The 16,582-nt window shown below is 39.1% G+C and overlaps 1 long non-coding RNA gene and 1 pseudogene across 1 annotated transcript; one reads left to right on the top strand and one right to left on the bottom strand.

Annotated features, from left to right (window-relative positions):
- Positions 1–4,195: 4,195 nt before the first annotated feature.
- Positions 4,196–15,329, top strand: LOC133961518 (GTPase IMAP family member 2-like; annotated as a pseudogene).
- Positions 11,998–13,789, bottom strand: LOC133962225 (uncharacterized). Its single transcript, XR_009922092.1, has 3 exons — positions 13,109–13,789; positions 12,317–12,464; positions 11,998–12,081 (listed from the first exon to the last, which is right to left on the bottom strand). It is a non-coding gene; the product is annotated as an uncharacterized LOC133962225 (long non-coding RNA).
- Positions 15,330–16,582: the final 1,253 nt, after the last annotated feature.

Raw genomic sequence — 16,582 nt, 5'->3', positions numbered from 1 at the left:
TATTCTTATTTATATCTACGTAAATTTAATTCAAGTATTAAATTGCTTCACAATACTTTAAATCAATATATTCAATAATATTGGATGTCACTTTGTTGCCATAATTTGTCTATGTCTAATCCATTCAATACCATTACTTATGATGGCACAATTTACTTCAGTAGGATCAACAGATCACCATGCATAACAAGAACAGCAGATAAAAAACATTTATTTGTGCAACTTTGCTTAAACATGTTCATTCAACATTTTTTAAGTGCAAATGCAAAAATACAATAAAATCTAGAGAAAAACATTATGCAAAACATGTATATGTACAATAGGGATACAATTTATACCGCTAATCTGGGATAAGGTCTTGGATACTTTTTCACTGCAAAAATTGGACTCACTTAAAATTTCTCAGTAAAAAAATTCTAATTTGTATCCCTAGTGTTCACAGTGGACAAAGTTTAAGAACAGTTGCATGGTAAAAAACATAATGCCCCTCCCCTCAAATGAGTATGGTTGGGTAAGGACAATCTCTCAACACAGAAACTGTGGGATTTAACAAAGCCTTGAAGCAAAACATAACAAGTAACGTTAAACTTGAATAGGGACCCATTCAAATGAAAGGAGATTTGTTTTGTCAATGTCTAAACTGTTGATGTTTTGCCATTGACCTAAAAAACTTCCCTCCATTTTGAAATGGTCCCTTTTCTTCAAGTTTCTCTAGGATAAGGTCTTGGATACTTTTTTCACTGCTGAAATTGGACTCACTTAAAATTTCTCAGTAAAAATTTAAAATTTGCATCCCTAGTGTGCACAGTGGACAAAGTTTAAGAACAGTTGCATGGTAAAAAAACATAATGCCCTCCCCTCAAATGAATATGGTTGGGTAAGGACAATCCCTCAACACAGAAACTGTGGGATTTAACAAAGCCTTGAAGCAAAACATAACAAGTAACGTTAAACTTGAATAGGGACCCTTTCAAATGAAAGGAGATTTGTTTTGTCAATGTCAAAACTTTTGCTGTTTTGCCATTGACCTAACAAACTTCCCTTCATTTTGAAAGGGTCCCTCTTCTTCAAGTTTCTCTAGGATAAGGTCTTGGATACTTTTTCACTGGTAAAATTTCTCAGTAAAAAATTTCAAATTTGCATCCCTAGTGTGCACAGTGGACAAAGTTTAAGAACCGTTGCATCGTAAAAAACATAATGCCCCTCCCCTCAAATGAATATGGTTGAGTAAGGACAATCTCTCAACACAGAAACTGTAAGATTTAACAAAGCTTTGAAGCAAAACATAAAAAGAAGTTAAAAAACATTAAACTTGAAGAGGGACCCTTTCAAATGAAAGGAGAAACTGTTGATGTTTTGCCATTGACCTAACAAACTTCCCTTCATTTTTTATCTAGTAGCTTGTTCTTGAGGCTGTTCACTTTTGGGGACAGCTTTGAACAATCCAGTTCCAGGAAGAGTTTCTGGAAGGCTTCGAAACTGTACCTGAGCTCCTTAGGATAGGCAAGATTCACTGCATATGTCAGTCCAACGAGCATGGAGCAAGCCCTTGGAAAATTTGTCAGTCCAATCAGAACTGTTACGCTTTCCACCACAATTCCAACATTTTCGACACCCTCTGACGTTTTAATCTTGAAGATCTTCATCTTTTGGTCAGCAAGATCCTGCGACACACTGTCTTCATCAGCATCCTGAAAGAGCAAAAATATTGTTTCTCAGACTATACAGCCAAATGTGAATGTCCTAATTGAACATTTCCCCAAGTGCATCAAACCCTTTGGACAATAAAATCTATTGAAATGGGCTGTCAAAGCCTATTTAACCATTTATAAAAAAAAAATCTGAGATCATGTTATTGCAAAAGTATATTGCCATCCCAGATAACTTTAAAAGGATTAAACCAGCTGACCAACAAATTATACAAATTCAATGACACCAGAGATGATGATCTGAACTGTAGATATTTGTAAATTCAATTCTAAAATGAAATCAATGGATACGCATGTTTTGATATTTATCTTATTTTACATTGACTTACAAAGGTTGGTCACATGTCAACCAATCTTTATAAAGCACTGTTAGCTCATTATTGATTCTTGAAGTCGACCACAGCAACTGAATCAACCCTGCTCCTTCTGTATCTCTATAAAGGTCTCTCTCAACTGCTTTGTGAATAGTTCTTAGGAAGAAACTCCTAGCTAGGAACGTTTAGGGCTACATTATAAAGACAATAAGTTACTGATAACTTTTGAATTCTGCCAGCTGGTGAAACAGATGGATGGGGAGGATTTAGTACTTTAAAATTCCCTAATGGAAAACAAATGTACAATGCACAATGATTACCTGCATGACTTCACAAACCTTAGTAGCTTGCAAAGAATTACTGGGAGTTACTTGTGATTGTATTTTGACCTTCCCAAGACATACAAAGGGGGAGAGATGAAATAAATAGTGATCACCATCTTTATATTTGATGTGTTCTTCAACTTACATCATACTCTTTTAAGATTTGATCTGTTGATTCCCCGAGGTAAACAATCAAACAACGAATGACAACATCTCTGGATACGTTGATGCTAGGATTGCTTGGAGCCTGAAATGACAAAAATAAACACTATTCAAGTTCATGGTTTAAGAATCATAGTCAACATTTTAGAGCTTGCTTTTTTTATGGATTAAACAAACATGACATAAAATGTTATTCAGTGAGCTTTAGATATGTTGGCAGGCAAATTGTGTCACCTTTGGACAGAGCCAGACTGTTTCCCCCCCTTTTCTGGTTTAAGCTGGTGTTGTGAACCAGATAAGATACAGGAGGGACATACAGTCTAGATGTAAACACACATATGTAGCACCTTATTTGTGAATGATCACAGCAGACCGTCTTTTCCTGACCCCCACATGAATCTAAATGGACTACAAAGAATTAGAAACAACTTTTAGATCAATGCAGCTCAATAGAGCACCACACACCTCTGACCTAATTAATCAACATATAATTGAATGTACATTTTTCCAACAATGTCAACAACAACTGATTATAAACTTGAAAAATTCAGTATCTAATAAAGTTGCCGTTGATTGTATACTTCAAAAGGTATGCAGTTATTTAATATTCTTATTGTAGAGAATCCCAGACAAACATTTCCTCCTGTAGATTTAAGTAATAAGCAAATGAAACCAGCAGTTTAATCTCAAAATGCCTAAAATAAAATATCAGCAAATATTATACTAATTGAAGGATACCTTGAGTAGAATAGCCTGCAACCTCAACCCCATGGTTCCTCCCTTTGACTGGAAGAGGTTCAGAAGCTTGGGAGTATATTCATCCAGCTTGGACATGAACTTTGATTCCAGGTGCACCCTTGTGATTCTTTGAAACTCGTCCTCAATCTAGAAGACAAATTATGAAACCAGCTTTAAAGCCTAAAATATTACAAGTGTACATATTATTCTTCAACATTTTTAAAAGCAAGAAGCCACCTAACACAAAACATACATTTTGTATGTAAGAGCTAAATATGCAAAACCAACAGACCTTGGGGCTAGCTTGCTTTCCTCAGCACGGCGCTGAAACTTGGCATGCATCTGGGGGAGTAACGTGTATTCAACGGGACAGGCTCCCTCTCTCTCGCACGCCCACTCACACAGCAGAAACCTCCGGTGAAGGGAGCTACGTGGCTAATGAAATGTGTGCGTTAGCTTAGCTTCCCGGCCAACTATTTCTCAAACTCCGCAGAAACTAAATAAAATTCACCAAGCCCGCCTGTACTGTTTCATTAACCACCCACACTGACGTCGGGTATTGTTGAACCCTTAGTTCGCCGACTTAGATGCGAAAATAGTCCTTGGTTTTTCACACTGGCCTGCTCTACCGAGGCGAGCTAATGCTAATTAGCATCAGCTAGCTTCTCACTCATTCATTTAAATGCCAATATATAATGACAAGAATACCACTGGGATCAAATATAACTAGCAGAAAACACAAGGCAAGCCAGCAACAGTATTTACACATTAAGCAGCAGCAGGTAACAGCAGCTAACTTATCATGTTACACTATTTTAATTTTAAACTTAAATTATGAGTCTGAAGTATATAAGTTAGCATGCTGGCTAAACCTCCATATAGAGTGATACATCACTTACCTCAGATGCAGATGAAAGAGGCTGAGCTGAGTTGAAGCCAAGTGGTCAAAATGCCAGCAGCCAATCAGAGTTCTCCTGTCGAAGGTGTCGAATCAGATCCATCAGACCAGGTGCTCCAACACACACTGAATCATGTGCTCACCTCTCTCTCTCTCTCATGCTCCTCTGATGTTTTTAATCACTCAAACTTAGAACTGATCTCAAACAAAGAAAGTAAACATCAGTCCTGTTCTTTTCCTAATAAATTGTGATAAGTGATGGTGTATATTGTACAAGTATGAAGTAAGCGCAGGTGAGAGGGGGAGTGAGGAGGGAACACACTCCGACAGAGACTCTGACGCAGACAGAAGTGGCATCGATGCAGAGTCGTCCACGAAATTCACACAATGACAAGTACGCCTGCATAGGTCACGTGTCCCCAGCCTCATGACTCTTGAAATGTGTACATAACTTTTCATAAGAAATCTTACGAACCGTTTCATTAGACCATGTTGCACCTCTACATGTTTGATAACTCAATACCGCAAAACAATTTTTAACTGCTGCAGCAACTTGGTTACACATCACAAATAATTGAAAAGAAAACGGCAGTCCCTGTAATATGCGGCAGATCACAACTGATGTGGCTCAAAATGCCTTTGGCGGAAGTGTAACATTATTAAAACCTAAGGCCTTACAATGAGTAAAATTGATCAAATATCTGGAACTTTTGACTTTCCTAAAAATTACAATTAAATTCTACTAAGCAATTCAGAGCTGATTTTACTCTGTCACAAATGAGTAAAATTCAATTAATAAAAAAATCTTATTTGTTGAATTCAGCTCACTTTGATTCAAAACTGCACAAAGTCATTTTTATTATATAAAGGTTACTATTATTTATTTATTAAATATTAATTAACCCCAGTCCCACTTTTTAGAGTGTAGTCTTGATATTTCATTGTACCCTGCACATATTCAAGACACCCTGTGCCAGATATACCCGAGCCTCCTCCATGTTTCACAGTAGGTACAGTGTTCTTTTCTTTGAATGCTTAATTTTTGCGTCTGTAAACATGTAGCTGATTTGACTTGCCAAAAAGCTCCAGTTTTGCCCAAAGGACATTCTCCCCGAAGCTTTCTGGCTTGTCAATATGCATTTTGGCAAATTCCAGTCTCGTCTTTTAATATTTGCTTTCAACAGTGGTGTCCTCCACGGTTGTCTCTCATGAAGTCCACTGTGCCTCAAATAGCGACGGATGGTGCGATCTGAGACTGATGGACCTTGACCTTGGAGTTCACCTCTAATCTCTTTGGAAGTTGTTCTGGACTCTTTGGTTACCATTCATATTATCCGTCTCTTCATTTAGTCATCAATTTTCCTGATGCATCCACGTCCAGGGAGGTTGGCTACACTCCCGTGGGTCTTAACTGAGGTTACCTTCCCCCTGATGGTCGGGATATGCATTAAAATGTTTCCTAAAAAAAATTATTCTAAATACATAGTCTAAATGTATTGGTTTTATTTGCTTTATTGTTTGACTGTGGCATTTGACGATATGGATTGTCTGGAGTTAAACATTTATATTTAAAGATCCTTTCGTGGTGTTACGGTTTGAGGGAGGAGATGGACCCAGGATGCAGAGGTTGCAAACAAAAAGGTATTTAACATAAAAAAGGCTTTAAACAAGACAAAAACAAAACAGGAACACTAACACAAGTAACACTGGCGACAAAGCGCATGGAGAACAAGGAACAAGGAAGCAGTAGAAGCTGGTCGGGACAGCAGGAACAGACAAACCAAATCTCACGACGTGTTGAGAATCAACTAACAACCCGACACCAGACAAAGAGAAACAGAGGCTTAAATACACAGAAGGAAGGCAGGAGCAATTACACACAGGTGAAACACATGAGGATTAAAGTTGACAATCAAAGACAGGAAGTGAGACACCGAGAAGCTGGAAGAAGACACAGTGAAAGCGAGGCTACAAAATAAAACAGGAAAAAGAAAACAGAACGAGACAGAAAACCATAAACATAAATGATTGAGTCACACCTGGCTTTCTTAGTCTTCGATGGCAGTAGATTAGAACTTTAGTATCTTTCAATTTTGGCTATGACAACAACATAACAATATTAGTTATAATTTTCATTATTTTCTCCATAATTATTCCATAATTTTAAGATCAAATTTAGTCAGGTTTGAAATTATGATCATTCAATCAGTTAATTTCCTTATTATTTATTTATAAGATAAAGCTACTGTCATCCTACCCATCCAAGGATCCAATCAGTATTCACTTGGCCCCACCTCTGGTCCCAACTCTCACTTGAGGTTGAGTTTATCCTTGATTCTTGAGAATTGAGAGAAAAATCTTAACAAAAGGTCCTAAATCAATCTTGAGTTACTACTATTTAGTTTTATTGATGTAGTGTGTTATGGACTAAATAAATTTTAATTTTTCAAAACGATTTTCCACGAAAACTTAATATAAAATTATTTCTTTCTTCATCGGAGTTGCTTGGACACATACACTCTAACCATAAGCCTCAATGTGCTAACATGTTCTGACAAGACCAAGGAGGTACGTAATATTGACACGCCGGGACTATTTTACTATAATTTTACCAAAGAGGAAGTATTGAAAAGGATCAAGATGTGAATTTCATTGTCTGCTCATGCTTTTCTTGTGGTTCTTCAGCTTGGATGATTTACCCAGGAGGACCAAGACACAATTAAGATGAAAAACCACTTTTGGTGAAGATGTTGCCAAATACACTATGGTGTTGTTCACTCATGGAGACCAGCTAAGGAAGCAAACCATAGAGGGCTATATTCCAGAGAGTACCGACCTGCAAATACTCATCCGGAATTGTTACGGTCAATACCATGTCTTTAACAACGAAATCAAAAACCCTGTACAAACCAATATACTCCTGGACAAAATTGAGAAGATGACAATGGCTCACAGTTGAAAATACTACACCAATGAAATGTTCATGAGAGCAGAGGAAGCCATCGAGAAGGAGAAAGAAGGACTCCTAAAGGAAATGGAAGCACAAAAGCAGAAAGAGTTGGATGAACTGAGAGGGCCTACCAAAGGGCAACCCAGTCTCATCAGAAAACGTTCAGTGGCAACGTTGGTCCACTTGGAACGACATTACCATCTCACAATCTGGCCTCTCAGAGTGTGAGATGGTAACATTTTGTCAGCCCATTGTTTTGCATTGGCGTGTTCTCACGTCACATGACTCACAAGCGCCCGTCTGCGGAGAGGAAAACATGGTGGATATTCCTTGTTTTCTCAGATAAAAATATAGTTTTGTAACTTAGTTTGGGCATAAAAATACATTCTGACACCATTTCTAGCGAGAAATGTGTTCTTTGCTTCCACAGTCTTCAGTCAGTTCGTGCTTATGATAAATATTTTAATAGTTATCACGAATGTTTTTATCGTTGCTATGAGGGTTGCTATGACGCAGCCATGCCAGCACGGCGCAGCGTGCTGTTAAAATCACCGTCCCTGCGTGGTGTCCTTCAGTGATCGTGAATGTTATTCACGTTATATAATATTAATATTTGAGGCTAGATTACACCTCTAATGCGAAGGATCCTGCGAGACCGTTCATCCCGAAGGGGGACCGACTGCGCCACGGACGGACTGGGTGAGCGGAACTGACGTGTGGCTTTTAGTAAACAGCCAGACCTTTAACTCTGGGCTGCGTAATAGCCACCGAGCGCTTGGAAGACAAACAATGTCATCTTCCTTCTGTCAGGTGAGTAGTTTATTGTTTTTAAAGATCGTTACGATCTAGGTTTACAGTCCGAGTGCTGAGACAGCAGATGCGGAGTCCGTTGATACACACAATGCTAATCTTCAGCTAATACGCCATTGTTAGCCACATGCTACAGCCCACCGTAGCCTGTGCTACCTGGGAGGTGAATACATGGTTGTTGAAACCAGTTCAAGACGCTTAGCTCATCATTGAGGGACGCTACAATATAAATATAAACATGAATTTGATTTATGAATGCTTTAGATTAATAAGGAGTGTATTTCTCTACCATTACTCCAAAATATCAGATCAATTTGGTTTAATGTATAGTATGCAATATGACAATAATGTTTCCATGTTATGGAGTTGCAATTCATTTAATAAAACAATTCCTATGTTCTGTTTTTTAATCAATGAGGATCCAAGTGAAGGTACAGGAGTTTCATTAACGTCAAGAGCAGGAAGGGCAGCCTGGAGAGAAAGAGAAGCCGGGTTGAGCCCACTACCATCATCCACGTACCACGAGGAAGGTGAGGGAGAGAAATGATCCTACCATTAAAGAGGTACTTTTAAGTTACATACCAGAAACACCATTTTATATAATATGCCAAATATACATTTTTATAAAATCCCCAAAGTACGCTTGCTGACATACAAGTTAATATCACACTGAAAGAATTTTGATCAATCATGCTTCCCTGCTGTGATTGTTCAACTGGGAAAACAACTTTTTCCACAGGAAGGCAAGTCAATTTAAGGAATACATGTTCAAAGTTTTCCTCTGTTATGTATAATGATGACCCCCATCAAACATAATGTTAGCAATCTTTACACCTTTTAATTTATTCTGATTATTTCTGTCTACATGTGTGAATTTGCCTTCATTAGTTTCAGAAAAGAGCGATGATGTATCGGTCACGGGGCGGCAGCACGAGACTCCGCAAACTAGTCTGTAAGCAAAGTAGACGAAGGCATCAAGGTTGAGGCCTGCCATCATTGTTATTTTGCTTAAGGGACTGAATATGTATCATGTAGAAATATTAGCATTTCCCTTATATCTACCAAAACTGCTTGTTTCACAGACTGCAGTTTTGTTTTGGTCCGATGTGGTGTGCAAATACAACCGTATCGGCAATGGGTTGTGGGGCATTAACATTTGTAACTCTAATTTTGTTTTGACAGACTGTGAAAAGAACGTTGAGAACATCACCATTCTACAGGAAGACACAGTCCAGTAATGGGTGTCAGAAGTTCAGTAGTGAACGACAGGTACTGTGGAAAAATGTGTGTCATTGTTGTACAATGTCCTTTGACTCTGTTTACACAAGGTTAACACAAAAAGGTTTGATTGTAAACTGATATTGGTATGAATTCATGTTATTCTCCTCTTCACAAGAAACAAACAATCCAAATTACCTGCAGAACGCCCTTGATGGACGCTTCAGATGCATCGTCAGACTGGCGAGACAGCAAGATGCCAACTTTAATGGCAATTTATTTGTGTAACATTCTGTGACCAAATGTATAGATAACTTTTTGTAGATTGTAAAAAAAGATAACCCATTTATTAAAAAAAAACTACACTAGAATTACCGCACTGCGTTGTATGACTCCGCTAACCAGCGCAGTGTCCGTCTACATATTTCTACATATTTTCTCTCGTATAAATGACACTGTGTCTCTTGACAACTGAAACCATAAGATGAGGTCAGTGTGGCCTTGACCTTTTGACTTTAACACAAATACACAGTTAGACAATCCGAAAACATACAGTTATGCCAAAATATCTTTGGTTTCACATACTAGATGGCATAAGCAGAGACATCAACTCAGGAAAAATATTTCTGTAGAAAAGAAAGCCCTGTACACAAACGCACTATTGAGACGTTTTGTTTTTTATCATATATTCTCAGGAAGGACTGATGCATGTATTGAGACGGGACGTGAGGGCCTACTCTGCGTGCTCATAGTTCAAGCCCAGCAGGCTGCAGCGGGCCTGACATATTCCGGAACAGCAGCACAGTCTTTGGATGACTCCTCTGAAGATGAAAACATGGCGAGGTACTTCTCCACTGATGAAGAACTGTGAGGGCTGTGATTAGCTACACTCTCTTGCTACAATGCTACTCTTGCTACTCCCTGGCAGCCTTAGGAAGGCATTAGCTTGCTGTTGGGTAGCTGTTAGCTTCAGCATTTTTAGATTTTAGCGGCCTGTCTGACGTTTATGTTTAAAAAAAAAAATCTGAGGGAACCATCTTCATAATTTAACACTATGGTTTGTTTGTGTGTCCTTCAGTTCTTCTCAAGAGAAGCAGTACAGGTGTGCCTCAGCTCCATGGTCCCTCCTGCAGCCTCCGCTCCGCCATGTCTCCATCACACCAAGCAGCAGACCTGGAGTGACAGACCTTTCTCCAGAGCTGCCCCCTCCCTCTGAAACCCTCCTCTCCAAAACACTATTCGTGGCGTTTTTAAAGTCTTATTTGCATGAGAATTGTTGATCATAACATTTCCAGCAGATGCCTTAATGTAATGTTTGTGAACAATAAATGACATTGATCATAACATATTGGTATTTCCTTGCACTTCTACACCATGATATTTTCAGATAAGATGCTGATTACATTAAAGCAGTGAATGCTCTGCTTTAAGCAACATAAACACACAATGATTCAATGGATCTGAAGTAGAATGGGCACATTACATTCTGTAGAGAATGCCTCAGTTATTGAAGTCAGAAAATACATTTCTTTATCTGAGGTTCCAGTCATTTATAGTCACAGGAAAGCACACAGGTCTGGTTGTCTAGGGACAACCATATCATATTGTTTAAGATGTGTAACATCAAGTTTGTGTATCAGTGCAAAATACATACCGTCATTAGTCAAGAGTTCACTCTTGTTTACACTAAATTTAGGTGACCCAGATGTTTCACAATGCAATCTGATAAGGTCTTATGAGAAACATTCTTAACATTAAAGAAATGAACACAGAGGATAACAATAGATGTTTGACTCAAATCAGTAGCTGGTAATCAGCAGCCTGACTTATTCAAACACATTAATACTACAATGAATGAGGCAGGGGTTATCTATCAGAAATCATTTCTGGGACATTAATTTAAAAGATCTCCAGTATAAGCAAATGTGTTCTAAAATTGGTTTACATTCAAGTGTGAGGCTGTCCCATCACATGGATTTATGACATATATATTGTTTGTATGACCTGTCCCTCAGTGAAGTACTTGCACTTCTTGAAAAGCTCTATATAAATAAGATGTATTATTGTTTATACATTGCTTTATACATGTTTTCCTAAAAGTCACTGTAGATACAGAAACAACAGTATGGTTCAGGTGACAGTGAGTTGAATGTGAAGGTCATTTCAATGAGCTCAAGAGAAACCTAATGTGACGATATAGTTGATTTCTGATAGATAACCCCTGCCTCATTCATTGTAGTATTAATGTGTTTGAATAAGTCAGGCTGCTGATCATTTCTTTAATGTTAAGAATGTTTCTCATAAGACCTTATCAGATTGCATTGTGAAACATCTGGGTCACCTAAATTTAGTGTAAACAAGAGTGAACTCTTGACTAATGACGGTATGTATTTTGCACTGATACACAAACTTGATGTTACACATCTTAAACAATATGATATGGTTGTCCCTAGACAACCAGACCTGTGTGCTTTCCTGTGACTATAAATGACTGGAACCTCAGATAAAGAAATGTATTTTCTGACTTCAATAACTGAGGCATTCTCTACAGAATGTAATGTGCCCATTCTACTTCAGATCCATTGAATCATTGTGTGTTTATGTTGCTTAAAGCAGAGCATTCACTGCTTTAATGTAATCAGCATCTTATCTGAAAATATCATGGTGTAGAAGTGCAAGGAAATACCAATATGTTATGATCAATGTCATTTATTGTTCACAAACATTACATTAAGGCATCTGCTGGAAATGTTATGATCAACAATTCTCATGCAAATAAGACTTTAAAAACGCCACGAATAGTGTTTTGGAGAGGAGGGTTTCAGAGGGAGGGGGCAGCTCTGGAGAAAGGTCTGTCACTCCAGGTCTGCTGCTTGGTGTGATGGAGACATGGCGGAGCGGAGGCTGCAGGAGGGACCATGGAGCTGAGGCACACCTGTACTGCTTCTCTTGAGAAGAACTGAAGGACACACAAACAAACCATAGTGTTAAATTATGAAGATGGTTCCCTCAGATTTTTTTTTTTAAACATAAACGTCAGACAGGCCGCTAAAATCTAAAAATGCTGAAGCTAACAGCTACCCAACAGCAAGCTAATGCCTTCCTAAGGCTGCCAGGGAGTAGCAAGAGTAGCATTGTAGCAAGAGAGTGTAGCTAATCACAGCCCTCACAGTTCTTCATCAGTGGAGAAGTACCTCGCCATGTTTTCATCTTCAGAGGAGTCATCCAAAGACTGTGCTGCTGTTCCGGAATATGTCAGGCCCGCTGCAGCCTGCTGGGCTTGAACTCTGAGCACGCAGAGTAGGCCCTCACGTCCCGTCTCAGTACATGCATCAGTCCTTCCTGAGAATATATGATAAAAAACAAAACGTCTCAATAGTGCGTTTGTGTACAGGGCTTTCTTTTCTACAGAAATATTTTTCCTGAGTTGATGTCTCTGCTTATGCCATCTAGTATGTGAAACCAAAGATATTTTGGCATAACTGTATGTTTTCGGATTGTCTAACTGTGTATTTGTGTTAAAGTCAAAAGGTCAAGGCCACACTGACCTCATCTTATGGTTTCAGTTGTCAAGCGACACAGTGTCATTTATACGAGAGAAAATATGTAGAAATATGTAGACGGACACTGCGCTGGTTAGCGGAGTCATACAACGCAGTGCGGTAATTCTAGTGTAGTTTTTTTTTAATAAATGGGTTATCTTTTTTTACAATCTACAAAAAGTTATCTATACATTTGGTCACAGAATGTTACACAAATAAATTGCCATTAAAGTTGGCATCTTGCTGTCTCGCCAGTCTGACGATGCATCTGAAGCGTCCATCAAGGGCGTTCTGCAGGTAATTTGGATTGTTTATTTCTTGTGAAGAGGAGAATAACATGAATTCATACCAATATCAGTTTACAATCAAACCTTTTTGTGTTAACCTTGTGTAAACAGAGTCAAAGGACATTGTACAACAATGACACACATTTTTCCACAGTACCTGTCGTTCACTACTGAACTTCTGACACCCATTACTGGACTGTGTCTTCCTGTAGAATGGTGATGTTCTCAACGTTCTTTTCACAGTCTGTCAAAACAAAATTAGAGTTACAAATGTTAATGCCCCACAACCCATTGCCGATACGGTTGTATTTGCACACCACATCGGACCAAAACAAAACTGCAGTCTGTGAAACAAGCAGTTTTGGTAGATATAAGGGAAATGCTAATATTTCTACATGATACATATTCAGTCCCTTAAGCAAAATAACAATGATGGCAGGCCTCAACCTTGATGCCTTCGTCTACTTTGCTTACAGACTAGTTTGCGGAGTCTCGTGCTGCCGCCCCGTGACCGATACATCATCGCTCTTTTCTGAAACTAATGAAGGCAAATTCACACATGTAGACAGAAATAATCAGAATAAATTAAAAGGTGTAAAGATTGCTAACATTATGTTTGATGGGGGTCATCATTATACATAACAGAGGAAAACTTTGAACATGTATTCCTTAAATTGACTTGCCTTCCTGTGGAAAAAGTTGTTTTCCCAGTTGAACAATCACAGCAGGGAAGCATGATTGATCAAAATTCTTTCAGTGTGATATTAACTTGTATGTCAGCAAGCGTACTTTGGGGATTTTATAAAAATGTATATTTGGCATATTATATAAAATGGTGTTTCTGGTATGTAACTTAAAAGTACCTATTTAATGCTAGGATCATTTCTCTCCCTCACCTTCCTCGTGGTACGTGGATGATGGTAGTGGGCTCAACCCGGCTTCTCTTTCTCTCCAGGCTGCCCTTCCTGCTCTTCATCAAGCAAAACAAAGTGTTCGGTCCAAGTTATTGACGTTAATGAAACTCCTGTACCTTCACTTGGATCCTCATTGATTAAAAAACAGAACATAGGAATTGTTTTATAAAATGAATTGCAACTCCATAACATGGAAACATTATTGTCATATTGCATACTATACATTAAACCAAATTGATCTGATATTTTGGAGTAATGGTAGAGAAATACACTCCTTATTAATCTAAAGCATTCATAAATCAAATTCATGTTTATATTTATATTGTAGCGTCCCTCAATGATGAGCTAAGCGTCTTGAACTGGTTTCAACAACCATGTATTCACCTCCCAGGTAGCACAGGCTACGGTGGGCTGTAGCATGTGGCTAACAATGGCGTATTAGCTGAAGATTAGCATTGTGTGTATCAACGGACTCCGCATCTGCTGTCTCAGCACTCGGACTGTAAACCTAGATCGTAACGATCTTTAAAAACAATAAACTACTCACCTGACAGAAGGAAGATGACATTTGTCTTCCAAGCGCTCGGTGGCTATTACGCAGCCCAGAGTTAAAGGTCTGGTTGTTTACTAAAAGCCACACGTCAGTTCCGCTCGCCCAGTCCGTCCGTGGCGCAGTCGGTCCCCCTTCGGGATGAACGGTCTCGCAGGATCCTTCGCATTAGAGGTGTAATCTAGCCTCAAATATTAATATTATATAACGTGAATAACATTCACGATCACTGAAGGACACCACGCAGGGACGGTGATTTTAACAGCACGCTGCGCCGTGCTGGCATGGCAGCATCATAGCAACCCTCATAGCAACGATAAAAACATTCGTGATAACTATTAAAATATTCATCATAAGCACGAACTGGCTGAAGACTGTGGAAGCAAAGAACACATTTCTCGCTAGAAATGGTGTCAGAATGTATTTTTATGCCCAAACTAAGTTACAAAACTATATTTTTATCTGAGAAAACAAGGAATATCCGCCATGTTTTCCTCTCAGCAGACGGGAGCTTGTGAGTCACGTGACGTGAGAACACGCCAATGCAAAAAATGGGCTGACAAAATGTTACCATCTCACACTCTGAGAGGCCAGAATGTGAGATGGTAATGTCGTTCCAAGTGGACCAACGTTGCCACTGAACGTTTTCTGATGAGACTGGGTTGCAACGGGAGGAGAGAAGGGTGCAGATGAGATATGAGTATGCAGCCAGAGCTTGAGCTGAAAGATAAAATGAATTTATTGCGGCTAGAGTGATAATTATAGCAACAGCCTGTGGTGTTGCCGTTGGAGGTCTGCTTGGAGTCGTAGGAGGTCCAATTGGTTTGGCAATTGGAATGGCAGCGGGAGCAGCTGAATGAGCAACCAGCGGTGCTTTATCAGGGAAAGTCTCTCAACATTGCCATGTGAAATAAGGACAGTATCACACAATGTTAATGATTATTTGTCTTCTTATTAAACTCTCATAATTACTCATTTTTAATATCTGAAATAATTTATCTGAACTAGAAGAGAACTTATCAGCTTGTACTATGCTGTATCTTTAACAGTTTCTTGACTGTAGAATACTTGTGTAATTAAAATCATGCATTAACTCACCAGAATGGATTTTGATTGAATGATTTTCTTGAAATATTGAATCAATAGATTATATATTATCACCACATTCATCTGGGAGATTGACAGATTAGCTGTACGGATGTTTTTAACAGTTGTACTGCCATCCTTAAATCTGAGCTGTGGAAAAAGGCATATGTGGCAGCGTGGCAGCGTTCTGAGGGACGTGGCGGAGTTCTGAGGGACAGCTGGCAAGTCAGGGCTGAGAAGTGCAATACAGTGGGCCATAGAGTCCATTTTATTACATTACATTTCATTTAGGTGACGCCTTTATCCAAAGCGACTTACAATAAAGGCCGGCGCATGGTTCTGCAACTGTGGCTGCAACTTTTCACGCAGTTGTGTTGATGGACTCGTTTTAATTTATGGTTTTCGAAGGGTTACGCGTGTAGCAAAGCAATCCACCGCCAAAACACTAGGTGGAGTAACGTTTTTTGTCAAAGACGACCTTAGAGACGCCTTCTTTGTGAGTGGCAGTCGACATCGACTGTTTATTATTTTATTACTTTTTCTGGAGGACAAATTTGTCCCTGATCTTTCTCCACAGCTTCGTACCTTTATCGACCTGCAAACCGACGTTAGCTGAGATGTCCTGAATTGCAGGCCATATGCGTGTCCTTGTATACCGTCAATGACGGGTTATACAAGTGGTCATATTTCGGACCTCTTCTGCCAAACGTTCTTCTATTTGGTCCATATTCGTTCTTCTAAATCTTCCGTGGTTTCTGCCGTTATTGTGAGGCATGAAACCAGAAATGTGACTCCGGAAAGGATGTAGTTAACCGACCAATCACAGCCTTGCGGGCTGCGTGAGGCTTGCGTAGCTTTGTCGTATAGTTACAAAAATTGGGCAACACACGCAGGCACGGAAGGGGCACGCTAGGGGCTCTTGAGCGTACCCCTTCATGCATGTCTCTAAAAACACAGAAGCATGCGTCGGCCTTAAGTGCATCAACCCCGAGGGTACAAACACAGAACAACAAGAATCAAGAAAGTAAAACTTCTTCAAAAACAAAGCAAAACAAAGTGCTATAAGTAAGTGCCATTTAAG

Source organism: Platichthys flesus, chromosome 10, assembly GCF_949316205.1.
Source record: "Platichthys flesus chromosome 10, fPlaFle2.1, whole genome shotgun sequence".
In the NCBI taxonomy this organism is placed as follows: domain Eukaryota; kingdom Metazoa; phylum Chordata; class Actinopteri; order Pleuronectiformes; family Pleuronectidae; genus Platichthys; species Platichthys flesus.
Note: the sequence above shows the minus strand (reverse complement) of the source record. Positions and strands in the feature narration are given on the sequence as shown.